Below are 15,225 nucleotides of genomic sequence, written 5' to 3' on the forward strand. Positions count from 1 at the left end.
GTCATTTACTCATTTCATGCATATTGTGAATGGCAGCAAGTAATGGTACAATCCCTTCACCCCCACTACTGATTCTACTGATAAGACTGAATGAACTTTGTAGAGTTGCTTAATTTTTATAGGATATGCATTAGATAGGCTTAATTTTTATAGGATATGCATTGGATTTTAAGAATGCTTTAAATATGTGTTTATGGGTATGGTATGAGAGACATTAAGTAGAAAAAACACAGTTATAAAATGGAGAATAGTGTTTTCAACTGTCTACTGTAAAATAGCTGTGATTCTTTCCCTACCTTCTCCCCTGGGAAAATCCAGGCATTAATAAGTATAGTTCTTTAACTGGCCCTTTCTGTTTCAGTTAAAAAAGAAAACGTAAAAAAACAGAAACAAAGACTTAAAGACAGAAATGGATAGCTTTTCACTTCTCAACTGTAATCCCAAATTCCAAACAATGTGCTGAACCCAGTCAGTGTGGGCTAATTTAGTTAATAATTAATTTGTTTCTAGATTGCCTAGTTTTGAAAGTCAGTTTAAAAAATACCTTATACTTCATAGAAAGTCCATGCAAAAATAATAAGCACTGTCGAAGGGCATTATACTATGCATTACACACAAAAAATGAAGAACAAAGCTGCTAGGTTATTTGTATAAAGTCATGCTTAAAGCCAGTGGAAGGTCTAGGGTGCAGAATAAGGTGGTGATAAACCCAAACAGGGCTGTATTACTTGGACAGAGCCAGGGTTCATGCAGCCTGCACCAGTCTAGGCTGTCCCACACATGGAGGCAGCGTGCTTCAGCACCAGTGCAAGGGACAGCCATAGAGACGCTCTGACCAGCTACCAGAGCATCTCTTTGGAGGACCTGAGTTTCCGGTTGCCTCAGGACACAGTCCTGACCGTGCACTGCCGCACCCATTGATAGTTGTTAAAATACTCAAAACAAGACATTATTACATCTGTTTTTAAGTGAGTAGTCTATGACCATTATTAGAAGTGTTGGCAAAATTAAAGATGAATCGAACAGAACTTTCTGAGCTATTGGACACAAGAAAAAAAAAGTAATACAATCCATCTTTCCCTCTTTCAGATATTTATCTAAAAACTTTCGTCTTACAGTTTTCAAACAGTAGTTATTGGTCAGCTTCCATACATAGGATGAGAGAAGAAAAGGGAAACATTATTCATTGAATTAGAAAAATCATCCTCCATCAAACTTTAAGGGGACATGTGAAGAAGCAGAGGTGAAGTAAGTTTTATTTTAGCAAACAGTTAGATAGAAGGACATGGAAGGTGTGAAAAGAATGGCTATTTATCATTCCATTTCTTTGATCCTCACCAGCCACTGCTTCAACTAACTTTTCACCAGAATCATAGCAAAAAGATAACTTCTTTGTTACTGAAGAATTTTTTTATCTCATTTGTCTTCATTCCAGAAATAAATACTATCATAGAATCATAGAATTAGGGTCAGAAGGGACCTTGTAGATCTTCAAGTCTGACCCCCCCACCTGGGCAGGATAAAAACTGGGCTCAAATGACTCCAGCCAGGTGGGCATCAAGCCTCTTCTTAAAGACCCCCAGGGTAGGAGCCAGCACCACTTCCCTTGGAAGGTGATTCCAGATCCAGGCCACCCTAACTGTGAAGTAGTTCTTATGGATGTCTAATCTAAACCCACTTTCCAACCACTTATGGCCATTAGTCCTTGTTATGCGAGGGGGCGCTAGGGGAAACAAGGTCTCTCCCAAACCCTTCTGGTCCCACCAAGTAAGTTTATAGACAGTCACCAGGTCCCCCCTCAGCCTTCTCTTGTGAAGGCTGAACAGGTTCAGGTTATGCAGTCTCTCATTGTAGGGTCTGCCCTCTTGTGCCCAGATCATGTGGGTGGCCCTCCTCTGGACCCTCTCAATGTTGTCCACATCCCTCCTGAAGTGGGGTGCACAGAACTGGGCACAGTACTCTAGCTGTGCCCTGACCAGTGTTGTGTAGAGGGGGAAGATCACCTCCTTGGCCCTACTTGAGATGCACCTGTGTATGCACAACAAGGTCCGGTTAGCCCTGCCAACCATAACCTAACATTGTCAGCCAATGTTCATCAATAATGACTCCAAGATCCCTTTCAGCCTCCGTGCTCTCAAGAAGGCAGTTTTCCATCATATAAGTGTACAGCTGGTTAATACTGCCCAAGTGTAGCACCCTGCACTTGTCAGTATTGAAAAGCATCCAGTTTTTGTTAGCCCACCCCTGTATCCTGTCAAGGTCTTACTGCAGTCTTTCCCTCCCTACTAGCATGCTCACCTCACCCCAAATTTTAGTATCATTAGCAAATTTAAACAGGTTGCTTTTCACCCCATCGTCCAAATTGCTGATAAAGAAATTGAACCACGCAGGCCAAAGGACCAAGCCCTGGGGGACTCTGCTGCCCACTTCTGCCCAGGTCGAATATGACCCATCCACCACCACCCTCTGAATATCACCCTTCAGCCAATCTGCAATCCATATGACTGTAGGCATCAATGCCACAGTCAACTAGTTTTTTAATGAGGTTGGAAACGGTGTCAAAGGCCTTGCTGAAGTCCAGAAAGACTATGTCCACAGTGACACCTGCATCCAAGGCTTTTGTGACCTGATCATAAAAGGCAATCAGGTTGGTCTGACATGACCTGCCCCTAATGAAACCGTGCTGGGTGCCCTTGAGCATTATCCTTGAGGCCAGCCCATCACAGATGTGCTCCTTGATGATCTTCTCAAAGAGTTTCCTTAGGATTGAGGTAAGACTGATGAGCCTATAGTTGCCTGGGTCCTCCCTCCTCCCTTTTTTAAAGATAGGGACCACATTGGCTATCTTCCAATCATCTGGCACCTGGCCTGAGCACCACGAGCACTTGTAAAGCCATGCCAAGGGCCCTGCAATAACCCCAGCTAGCTCCTTCAACACCCTGGGGTGGAGAGCAGCTGGACCCGCTTATTTGAACATGTCCAGCCCCTCCAGAAGCTCTCTAATCTGGTCCTCCCCAGCCTCAGTCCTGGAGGCATTCTCCTTGAGTCTGTTTTTGCATCACGTACAGGCAAGTCCCAGTCCCTGCACAAGAAAATGGAGGTGAGGAATTGGTTAAAGAAGTCTGTTTTCTCCTCTAGCGCAACCACCAGATTGCCCAGAGAATCTTGCAGGGGCCTCACCTTTCCCGGTGCTTTCTTCATACTCCCTAGATATTTGAAAAAGGACTTTTTATTATCTTTGATCTTGGATGCTAGTCCTAGCTCTATGTTGCCTTAGCTTTCCTGACAGCCCCCCTACAGGCCCAAGCAGAGGAGGTATACTCCTCTTTGGAGATAGCACCCCCCTTCCACCGGTTGTACGCCACCTTTTTGGCAGTCAGGCATTCCTGGATGCCCTTAGTGAGCCAGGGGGGCTTTCAGGTACTCTTTCTACATCTTGCTTCTTGTTGGGATAGTCACCCCTTGGGCCCTGAGTATCATCTCCTTAAGGAACGACCACTCATCTTGGACACTGAATTCCCCTGCTCTCAAGAACCCCAGCACCTCTCCCACTAGCCTCCTCAACTTGTTGAAGTTGGCCCTCTTGAAATCTAGGGCTACTGCCTTGCTGCAGGCCCTTGACACCCTGCGCTGGATGGTGAATTCCAGCAAGTGATGATTGCTATCACCCAGGTGGTCAAAAACCTGGAGACCCCTTACTAGGTTGTTGCCTGTGGCCAGGACCAGGTCCAACCAGGTATTTCCTCTGGTGGGACTGTGCGCCTCCTGAATTAAGTGGAGGTCCTGTATCTTTGCCAGGAACCTCCTGGAACAGTCCAACCTGGCTGACTGTTCCTCCCAGCAGATGTCTGAGTAACTTAAATCACCCATGACAACTATATCCCTTGCCTTAAGTGCCTCTTCAAGCTGGCCTGAGAATTCCTGGCCCAGCTCCTCCCCTTGGTTGGGGAGTCTGTAGTAGACCCCCACCGTAGATCCCTCTCCCCATGGCCCCTTGTACCTTGACCCAGAGCACTTCAGCTTGCCCCTTCTCTGACCCCATTCTGCTGGCAGAGGATGTGTATTGCTCCTTGACATAGAGCGCCACACCCCCACCTTTCCTTCCTTTTCTATCCTGCCTGTAAAGCCTATAACTCCTAATGCTAACTGCTCTGTCATGGGATGAATCCCACCACATTTCTATAAGCCCTATTATGTCTGGGTTTGAACTGGCTATTCTGAGGGTGAGTTCCTCCTGTTTATTCCCCATACTACGAGCATTGGTATATAGGCATTTAAGGCCTTGCCTAGCTGCATGTGCCACCCCCCAATTTGGGAGACTGTCTGGACCCCTGTTTCTTACCTGGGCACTCCTTACATTTGTCACCTGTCTTGCTCGGGTGGTGTCTCCTCATCTTCCTGCAGCCCCCTCCCCCGGCAAGGCTAGTTTAAAGCTCACCGTACGAGATCCGCCAACCTATAAAACATTAGGGTTTAGTAGCTTTAGTTAATCAATAAGAAAAATCATGTATATTGTATTTAATGGTAGGAAAAATCATGGTTATAATATTCTTTGCAAAGCAATTAATTAGTATACACGTGAAAAAGGAGGAGACATATGTAGATTGCCAACCACCCACTCACAAAATAAAGTAATAAGAGAAACCCAAGAAAGATGCCATACCTTATATAAGTCAGAAGCAATGCCTAGTAAGATAATTAACACTCAAAATGCCACTGGCAAAGTTTCTAATGAGGAAACAAGAGACGGATAATAGGGACAGTATATAGATATTGGTACAAACAAAATAGAATATTTTAAGATGGAATGTACACAATGTTATGAAGCAGGAAAAACAGTATAATTCATCCAAGAAATGACATGATACTAACTTGAAAAACTTGGTATCATTGAAGACAGATGTGAAGAATCGGGGAAATATTGTATCCAGCAGGGGAGAAATACTTTAAACCTGCTAAGAGTAGTGAGAACACCCATGGAGAGTACCAATCATATTAGAGGCATAGAAAAGGTACTTCTAGAATGGAAACCTGTAAATAAATACGTGCACAATTTCTTTCATCATTCACAAAAATAATAAACAAATGCTATGCACTCACAAATTATTCAGAAGAAAATTAAAAAGTGGATTTCCATAACATGTTGGAACATGTCACAATGGAAGTTCCACCACACAACCCATCAATAATAATGGGCAACCTAAATGCAAAAGCAAAATCAGATAAATGGGGAGATGAGAAGACCTTGAGAAACAATATAATTGTTAAAAAAAAACTCTGTAAGGATAAAAACCTATAATTGGAGAAACAGTATTTCTGTAAACAATCTGCATGCTGACTATGACGTGGCCCACGACTACTGCACAGTAGAGTTGTGTCATACTTTCTGCCATACAACACTAATATGCAGTAGTCAGGGGCTACTGAGCAGTCAGCAACTCATGCAGATGCAGCCAGTGTGCAGGGAGAACTCTCCCAGAACTATCCCCCACCATTGCTCTGTTTAAATTAACTCTGTCAGTTTATGTGAGTTATGTACCATTAATAGTTTTGACTATGTTATGTTTGGACATGGTCAATTGACTTCTGGCTTCTAGAAGAACTGAACTCTTGAACTGTAGTGAGGTAATTGCCTTAACTCAGTGTTTAGAGCAGGCTTGGTTCAGACAGCTTTTTGGTGCAAAAGTGTGTTGCTCACCTTTTGAGTAAGGCCAATGAGATAATAGAAGATAATTGGATGGTGAATTGGAAGTGTGAATCTTTGTTTCAAATGTGAGTGAGTGACAGCCACCTGAAAATGTCTGATTGGATCCAGAGTGATTGACAGGTGTTTGGGAGTGATGCTTAGCCAGAAGGTTGGTTGATAGATGTGGCATGATTGCAGTGGTTAAAAGGCCAAGCAGCCCTTGATCTGTGTGGAGAAGTGTGTACAAGTGGGTCTGGGTGGTGAATGGGTTTGACTATGGGTTGTTTGTTACTGTGCTGAGTATCTTCTTGGGGTGAGCTCTATGAGTGTTGAGCAAAAGCTCCTTGGACAGAAACCCTAGGTGAAGGCTCACTGAAATCCTGAGGGAGAAGAGAATCTCTGGATTACTTTGGTAATGCATCACCCCACCCTGTAATAATTAGGGACTCCTAGGATGTCTATACACATGCTCTAGGAGGTGCGGTGGTGAGGGGTACTTTAATTAGCGCAGCTCCAAGAGCCATGCTAATTAAAAGCACCTGTAGTATCACTTGTATCAGCATCCCTGCACTGAAAAATGGTGGTGAGGCAGTTCTGTGACTGGGTTTGTGTCTAGCTGTATAATTGCAGGCAGCATAAGTTGAGGCCAGATCCTACTCCACTTAGTAGATACCTGAATATGATCCTATCCCACCCTGTTTGAGCCCTATAAACCACTTAATGCATCTTTTTTTGTAATAGGTTGTGATCTTAGATGTATGACTAGGTCAGAAAAGAGAGATGAGGAAGAGGACCCTCCCCTCGCAACACACACACCCACCCACCCCCCTTAGGTATTATCAGTAGGGATCTCGAATTTGCACTGAAGATGCATGGTGTGGCAGCTTCTTTAATCCTGGAGTTTTTTCCATGCACCCTCCCACTACTGATTGGTGGAGGGGCCCTGTCACTCACTGCTCACCGCTTGTACCTGATGGCCAGGAGATGAAAACTACAGCAAATTTAAAACTGTAGTTTTTGCTTCCTGACCATCAGGCACAGGCAGCAAACAGTGAGCAATGGGACCTCTCCACCAATCAGTGTGGGGAGGAAAGTCTGGGGAAAACTGCAAGATTAAACAAGCCACCTCATCATGTACTTCCGGTGTGAATTCCAGTGATCCCTGATTATTGTTTTTTAGGGACTGTAGGTATCAAATTGATGAAGGAAGAACTGGTCTCCTGAATCAAAGGATAAGCTGACACAGCAAAGGAAATATGTGGATTGCAAAATGAAAATAGAAAAGGATGGATATCCTAAAAAACTTGGAAGACCATAAAAGAAAGGAGATCAAACAAAACCTTAACAAGAACAAAACACCAGAACAAAAAGAATGTCTAGGAAAAGACTATTAGAAAAAGAATAAAGAGGGGGTAGAAAAGAAATACTAAAAGAGTCCAAAGGGATTAAAGGAATTTTCAGAGACAGCAAAAACTGCTACAAAGAAAGGAGGCATGGCAAAAGTAAACCAAGTCATGAGAAATCTCATGAACAAGTGCAATATCAGAAATAGTAGGAAGCCATCAATCCTCTGCATCATGGTGTACATGCGAGAGGTCTAGTCAGATGCCTGAAGAATCTGTAGCTGACAAGCCTAACTGGAGAGCGACACAACTTGTTATAAATTTCATAAATCCATATGCTGTCTTGAGCTGCAGTCCAAATTTACAGCATGCTGCTTTCTTCTTTCTTGCTTTGTTTCTGTCCTCTGGATCAAAGCCATTTCATGTTGAGCTGCACCCAGTGCTAGATATTCACTCCAGATCAGACAGAATTCTACGTGCTACTCCCAGCTTTCTATGCTGCTGTTCAATGACTTCATATCTTTTTTGCACATATTATGGAACTTCCACAGAGAACAAACCCTGCTTTTTAGAGCTGTCTTGAATCTGACTATACAAAATATTCTTGGGGATATGGTCTCCTCCCATAGTCCTGACATGGAAGATCCATCACAACCTCCTTTTCTTGATAACTGGTTTCTAAGTGCATCAGTCTCATGTACTCTAGCACTTCAGAGTTTGGTATTCTGTCTTCCCATTCTGTTTTCAGGATCTTATTCAGAAATTTTATGTGGAAGCTGTTCATTCTCTTGATGTGCCTAGCATATGTAGTCCATGTTTCATGGACTACATGTAGTCCATGTAGTCCTGAATGATTAAAGCAGGGATGACAGCAGATGGATTTCATAGATTCACATCTTCACCTTTGCTGATAGTTTGCTGTTATCCCATACACATTTCTATAATAGCCTGGAATTTTAGATGCTTTTCCGATTCTGGTAGTCAGTTCAATCTAAAGGTCAAGATTCCTGCTCATCATAGAAATCAAGTAGCAAAAACTGTCAACAACATGAAGGGATTTATTCTCTAGAGTGATGTCAGATACTTGTGCTTCTACCCCTAGGTACATGATCACAGTCTTCTTGAGACAAATTGACAGCCTAAAACTCTTGCATGACTCAGAAAATCTGTCTAAGAGATTTTGTAGGGAAGATTCACTGTGAAAAACCAAGGACACATCATCAAACAGGAAATCCCTCAATGCCAGCTCTTTCACTTTGGCTTTCACTTTAAACCTTTCAGCGTTGAATAAGCCACCATCTAGTCTGGTTTGAAGATAAATGCCATCATTGCTGTCTTTGAAAGCATGATGAAGCAGGAAAGAAAAGTAGGTGTTAAAAAGCACAGGGGCTAAAACACAACCCTGTTTCACCCCATCGTTTCTGTCAAAGGCATTTGATTCTTTGTTTTCATGTACTATAGTTGTTTTCATACCTTGATGTAATGAGCAAAATCAGAAATAAACTTGTTCAAACAAAGATGGAAAATTAAAATGGATAAACAAGTGAAATAATGAGGACTTCAGACAGGTCCTTGACCACGAGTCCAACAGCTCAGTATAAATTAAAGACGTGGACTAAGACTTTCCTATAACAACAAATTGTGGTTGTGTCTACGTAAGATGCTGACAGCACAGTATCTCATTAATACTGCACAGTAGTGTTGAACAGCACACAGAATGATGTGACACTACTGTGCAGTAGTAACAAGTAACTACACATTAGTAATGAGCTACTACACAGTTTGTGTCACCAAAAAGCCATTTGGGGATACTACTGTGCAATAATGCCAGTTACTGTGGACTTGTTTAGTACTCGTCCTAAATGACTGTGCAGTAACAACTTCACAGTCAGTATCTCATGTAGACACAGTCAGTCAATACAAAAGAGATTATAATGGTGGTTCTAGTCATGAACAAAAGAAAATCTCTAGGAACAGACAACTTATATGGAGAACTATATGAAGCAGACAGCCAAGACTCACTAGAATTCTACAGCAACTATTCAACAAGATACAGAAACAGAAGATAATATCAAATGAAAGAAAGAAAGCCCTGATAACAAACCTGCCCAATAAAGGGAACCTCACTGAATGTCTCAGTTTCAAAGTTGCCGTGTTACTCATGGCCCTGGCAAAAAGCGTTCTATCATACTTTTCTTAAAATGCCAGAAGTTAAAGTGTGTTTCAACTGAACAGACATTGGCCAAGGTTAATAGGTTGGGGGGCGTTCCAGATACCTTGCAGGAGAGTGCTGGAGTGCCCCCCTCAGTCCCAAGCCCTGGCCAGCTGGGGACTGTTGGCAGCAGATGGTGGGGGGGGAAGGGAGATGCCCCTGCCACGTGAACCCAGCTTGGCCCTCCTCCAATCATTTGACCCCAGTACTCTTTCCTGCCATGGCAGGGGGTCGGACTCGATGATCTGCTCAGGTCCCTTCCAACCCTAGAAACTATGAAACTATGAAACCTCAGCCAAAACATTGGTGGGGGGGGGGCTTATTATGGGGGTCTCCCTTCCCCCAGTTTCAGGCAGAAGCAACAGTGCAAGTTCCCAATACCACTTTTCACTGTTCTAGGAACTCTGGTGAGGGGACTGGTGGGAAAGGAGGGACCCTGACGGGTGCCTCCCACTCCCCTCCCCTTCCTCCCACCCAAGATTCACCATGGTGGGGGCAGGGCTGGGCTCGCACTGCAGGGGGGCTCCTTTTCTATCCCTCCACCAGAGTTCTTGGTACAACAAAAAACAGCAGGTAATACTCATGCTGCTGCTGCCACCTGCAGCTGGGGGCAAGAAGCCCCCCGGCTGAAGTGCAGTGTGCCACAGGGCTTGGGTGGCTACAGAGAAAGAATCCCTCCTTCCCTCCCATGAGGCTGTGGCTCACAGCTGGCTGCGCTCAGAGGCTGTCACTGACTTGGGTTAGCCCGGTCTGGGCAGATCAGACAAGGATGCCCCCAAATGTGACTTAGCTTAATGCACAATGGATGTGGCACAGACATTCAAAAAACCTAGTGTTTTATTCTGATAACATGTCCGCTGAGGGTTAACAAAGAGCATGATCCACCATTTTCAAAGTGCTCTAAATACCTTTAATGTCATTCTGTTACAGTGTTGTAGCCTTTTCTGAGCTCTTTAGGCATGTAATGTAACATCTGTCCTAGCCCATGCTAGCAAGCAAAATCTTCTGTAGAATACCACTGAACCAGTCTTTGATGGATCACAAGGCATCAAACAAGTATATTTGCTTTCACCTCTCCTGTTTGTCCTAACAGTAACCTGGGTAATGAGCAGATACATTAAAGGGCAGCAAAACACAGGTTCAAAATGGTCAGCATTGGCAGAATTGGAAGAACTACCTTTTGCTGATATCTGCTTTCTGTCTAACAACAGAATGTGCAAGCAAACAAAAACTAATAGACTGAGCACAGATACAGAATAGGATTAGAAATCAACATCATGAAGAAACAATGAGGATCAATATAATTTCAGCAGAATCAATCACTTGCAAACCATACCGATTAGAAAAAAACCCAACCAACCTTGTGTACTTGGTATCCAAAGCTGGCAAAATGGGAGGAGTTGAAGATGTTCAGAACTGTATACAAAAGACAAGAGCAGTATTTATACAAGTAAGTAGCATTTAGATGTCAAAGAAATAGATCCTTGGAACAAATGGCACAGTACTCAAATGCAGTGTAAAAATAAGTATTGTTATATGTCAGCAAAAGCAAAACTTCCTGGCAAAAAGTCTTGGGAAGATGGTAGACTCTTTTAAATACAGAGGTCACAAAAGAATTTTGGAAAACTTTTATCACAAAGACAGGCATAACAGGGGAACAGGCAATGAAATATCAGGAAGTTTTGTTCTTGTTTTTGTTTTTAAAGAGATAGAATGGTCATCTCTAAGAATGAACAATGAAGAAATATCTAAACAGGTGATATTTTGGAAACCAGTTGGAAGAGGAAAAGTAGAAAGCCCAAGGAAAAATGAAATAGAAAAAGAGAGAAAGAAATAAAGAAATTTGTAAGAGGATGGTCAATTTTAGAAAGAAGAGCAGCTGACAGGGAGGGTTGGAGATGCTTGGCTTCATTTGCCATGTGGCATGAACAACAGTAACCATTAAGAAGCTGTTATGCCCCATTGGAGCAATATCTTTTTCAAGAATGATATCTTCTACCAAGAAATGTCAGAATTTTTTTTTGAATGGTAGGAACTGTTCCTGCATTGGCAAGTCCTGTTATTTTACAGATTTTGTTGAGACAAAGCTTTATTCTTTCAAAATTCTGTTTTATTTTCAAAATGTGTTTGGTTTTAGATTTATTTTACTCAAAGCCGAGATTCCCGACTTGGTTTAACAACTTCTTGATTAGTAATGTCACTACAACTGTCCCTCCTATGGTAAAAAAATCTTTAACTTCACGCATGTTTCATTTTTAATTTCAGAAATGTTGCCTTTTGATTCTTTAAAGGTTAGGTATCTGTTCTTAGTTTTATGACTCACGTCATTTCATATTGTTAGGTCTATGTTCTACATAACTGCTCAAGTCAAAAAATGGTGTGACATTTTGTTGTAGGAGTTCAAGTTAAATTTTCAACAGTGAAACATAAAAGAACTCTCCTTTACAGTTAAATGACTAAATAATTCTGCTTAAATAAAAAAGAAGTCATAGACTAACTAAATAAGATTATATATATATATATATGGAGAGAGATCATAAGCTTGTGAACTCATGTTACCTTCATCAGATTTTGTGAAACGACACAAAGTGAGTATAAGAAGGAGAAAGAAACTAGGATATAAAAGACAACGAAGCAGGGAGAGAGAGGAAAATAGTGGGGAGAGGAAGTAGGGGGGTAATGCTAGGGGAGAAAAGCAAGCAACCCGCAAACCCATAGTAACAAAGAAGGTCACAAAAGCTAATCCAGTTAATAAGATAAAAATCAGGTCCCGTTTAAGCCATACTTAACACAGTCTGGTTTATGGACGATTTATTGTTCTACAGTTTTCCATTCAAACTGTTATTTTATTTTATTTTATTTTATTTTATTTTATGTGCATGGGAACAGCAATCCTAAGATCAGCAATAGAGTGCCCAGGGAGGCTGAGGTGTTCTGCCACAGGCTTTTGTATCTTTCTGCAGCTGGTGTCATTTTTATGCATAGAGATTACCCTGTCTGTCCAATGCAGGCAGCAGAAGAGTAGTGTAAGCAGGTGACGGTGTATATAATGTTGGTGGAGTTGCCCTTTAATCAACATTGGTGTCTTACTCCTTGTTGTTATGTTCAGTGATTATGTGGTCTGTAATAATGTGGGAAAAGAGTAAACAGTGAAAGGTCTAGTGCCTCAGTGAGGGTGGGATTTGTTAGTCTGTTGTTTGAGAGATGACATTTGAGGTTAGGGTCTGTCTAAGACAGGAAAGTGTTGTCTCCAAAGACTACCTTGAGACAGCCATCTTTCTGAAGGACTGGTTACATTTTGTTAATGATGTGTCTTAGGTGTTCAATCTGGGAGTTGTAGGTAACAACGAAAGGGATTCTGTTGTCCTTGTTCCAGTGTTGGTATTGTAGCAGATTCAACCAAGGGCTGAGCCTCACTGTGTAGATTTGATTGGCTACAGTTTGGAGGTTATATTGTAAATGTAGGAATCCCTGACCTAGATCCTTAAGGTGTTTACCCTGGTCAGTGAGGACAGAGCAGATCCCGTTGTAACAGAGAGCTTGGGTGAAGGAATTGGCCAAGACCATTTCAGAGCCATTTGTTATTATATGTGAGAATTGATGGAAGTCAGCTGAAGTCCCAGATGACTTTTTAAGGACAGTGCCCATATTTAGTAAAGAGAACAAGGAGGACCCATTTCTAAATGTCTAGAAGACAAGATAATAAGGAAGACTTCACATGGATTTATGAGCAAGCCTTAGCTAAATAAGTCAATTTTTTTCTGTGACATGGGAACAGGTTTTATAGTTTCATAGTTTCTAGGGTCGGAAGGGACCTGAGCAGATCATCTAGTCCGACCCCCTGCCATGGCAGGAAGGAATACTGGGGTCAAATGATCCCAGCAAGGTGTTCATCTAACCTCCTCTTAAACACCCCCAGGGTAGAAGCCTGCACCACTTCTCTTGGAAGTTGGTTCCAGACCCTAGCCGCCCTGACTGTGAAGTAGCGCCTCCTGATATCTAACCTAAACCTACCCTCTGCCAGCTTGTGACCATTATTCCTGGTCACTCCTGGTGGTGCTCGAGGGAACAGTGACTCCCCCAATGCCTGCTGATCCCCCCTGACTAATTCATAACAGGCCACAAGATCCCCGCTCAGCATTCTCTTTTGGAGGCTGAACAGGTTCAGGTCCCGTAGCCTCTCCTCATAGGGCCTGCCCTGTTGTCCCCTGATCATACAAGTGGCCCTCCTCTGGACCCTCTCCATGCTGTCGACATCCCTCTTGAAGTGTGGTGCCCAGAACTGGACGCAGTACTCCAGCTGCGGCCTGACCAGTGCCACATAGAGGGGGAGGATCACCTCTTTGGACCTGCTCGAGATGCATCTGTGGATGCATGACAAGGTACGGTTGGCCTTCCTGACTGCATCCCCACACTGCCGGCCCATGTTCATCTTGGAGTCAATGATGACCCCCAGATCCCTTTCCGCCTCCGTGCTGACAAGAGGGGAGTTCCCCAACCTGTAGGTATGGTGCCGGTTGTTCCTCCCGAGGTGCATCACCTTGCACTTGTCTGTGTTGAAACCCATCCTATTCTCGTCCGCCCACCCTTGTAACCTGTCTAGGTCTGATTGTAGCCTGTTGCATCCATCCAGTGTGCCCATGTCCCCCCACATCTTAGTGTCATCAGCAAATTTGAACAGGGTGCTTTTTACCCCCTCATCCAAATCACTGATGAAGATGTTGAACAGTGCGGGCCCGAGGACCGAGCCCTGCGAAACCCCACTGCCCACGTCCTTCCAGGTTGAGAAGGACCCATCCACTACCAAGCTCTGGGTCTGGCCCACCAGCCAGTTGGCGACCCATTTGACTGTGTGGGTGTCTACACCACAGCCCCCCAGTTTCTTAATGAGAACGGGGTGAGAGACAGTGTCAAAAGCCTTCCAGAAGTCCAGGAAGACTATATCCACTGCTATCCCTGCATCCAATGATCTGGTGATCTGATCGTAAAAGGCCACCAGGTTGGTCTGACACGACCCGCCACTGATGAACCCATGTTGGTTGCCCCTAAGCATGCAGTACCCTGCAGGCCCCTCCTGGATGTGTGCCAGCATAATTTTATCGAACAGCTTGCCTAGCATCGAGGTAAGACTAACTGGCCTATAATTTCCCGGGTCCTTCTTCCTGCCTTTTTTTGAAGATGGGGACCACGTTGGCCCTCTTCCAGTCCTCCGGTACCTCACCAGAGCACCACGAGTGCTCATAAAGTTGTGCCAGGGGACTTGAAATGACCTCGGCCAGTTCCTTTAGAACTCTAGGGTGGAGATCATCCGGGCTGGCTGACTTGAATACGTCCAACCCCTCCAGAAGCTCCCTAACTAAATCCTCACTAACCCGTGGCCCAGGTGTGCCTCCCCCGGGGCCTGAGGGGGGCCCAGCAGGGAGGTGGCTGTCCTAGTCCCTACTTAGGAAGACGGAGGCAAAGAAACCATTAAACATGTTAGTTTTGCCATCTGGTGTGACGACCAAGTTTCCCATGGCGTCCTGCGAGGGCCCCACATTACCCGGGACCTTCTTTTTACCCCCTACGTATTTAAAAAAGGACTTCTTATTGTCCTTAATCTGGGAAGCTAGTCCCAGTTCCAGCTCTGCCTTGGCCTTCCTAACTACCCCCCTACATTCCCAAGCAACTACAGAATAGTCCTCCCTGGTGATGACCCCTTCTTTCCATTGGGTGTAAACCTCCTTTTTAGCAAGGAGACATTCCCAGATGCTTTTGATGAGCCATGGAGGCTTGTGTGCTCTCCTGCTCCCTTTGATCCTCGTTGGGATTACCTTCCTTTGGGCTTGGAGGATCGTCTCCTTAAGGAGCGACCACTCTCCTTGGACACCTGGCTCCCCTCCCCTCCTGGACCTCAGCGCTTCTCCAACTCTCCTCCTTAGCTCATTGAAGTCTGCCCTCCTAAAATCTAGGGCCGCTGCCTTACTGCATGCCTTTGCCACCTT

The sequence above is a fragment of the Crocodylus siamensis genome, chromosome 5, assembly GCF_052110815.1.
Source record: "Crocodylus siamensis isolate JL-2025a chromosome 5, ASM5211081v1, whole genome shotgun sequence".
Lineage (NCBI taxonomy): Eukaryota > Metazoa > Chordata > Crocodylia > Crocodylidae > Crocodylus > Crocodylus siamensis.